Source organism: Hippocampus comes, unplaced genomic scaffold (assembly GCF_001891065.2).
Source record: "Hippocampus comes isolate QL1 unplaced genomic scaffold, H_comes_QL1_v1.1 scaffold122, whole genome shotgun sequence".
NCBI lineage: Eukaryota > Metazoa > Chordata > Actinopteri > Syngnathiformes > Syngnathidae > Hippocampus > Hippocampus comes.
In genome coordinates this window covers 3,509,686-3,509,926 of record NW_017842059.1, presented here as the reverse complement: position 1 = coordinate 3,509,926, position 241 = coordinate 3,509,686, and positions in this window count along the sequence as shown.

Sequence of the window (241 nt, the reverse complement as noted above, 5' to 3'; positions counted from 1 at the left end):
GAACTGGTCCCAAGTCGACCGCAAGGGGTGGGAGGAGGAAATGCGTGGGGGAAAAAAAAGATTTGTTGTTTGTATCTTGAGCTTTCATTCATTTTCGGCCCGTTCCGACTGTTGCTCATCGTAGTGTGCGTGCATATGTGCGCGAGTGCACTGGTGGGCACCGGCGTGAGTGCTTGCGTGCGAGCCTGTGTGTGTGTGTGTGTGTGTGTGTGTGTGTGTGTGTGTGTGGGTGTGTGTGTGT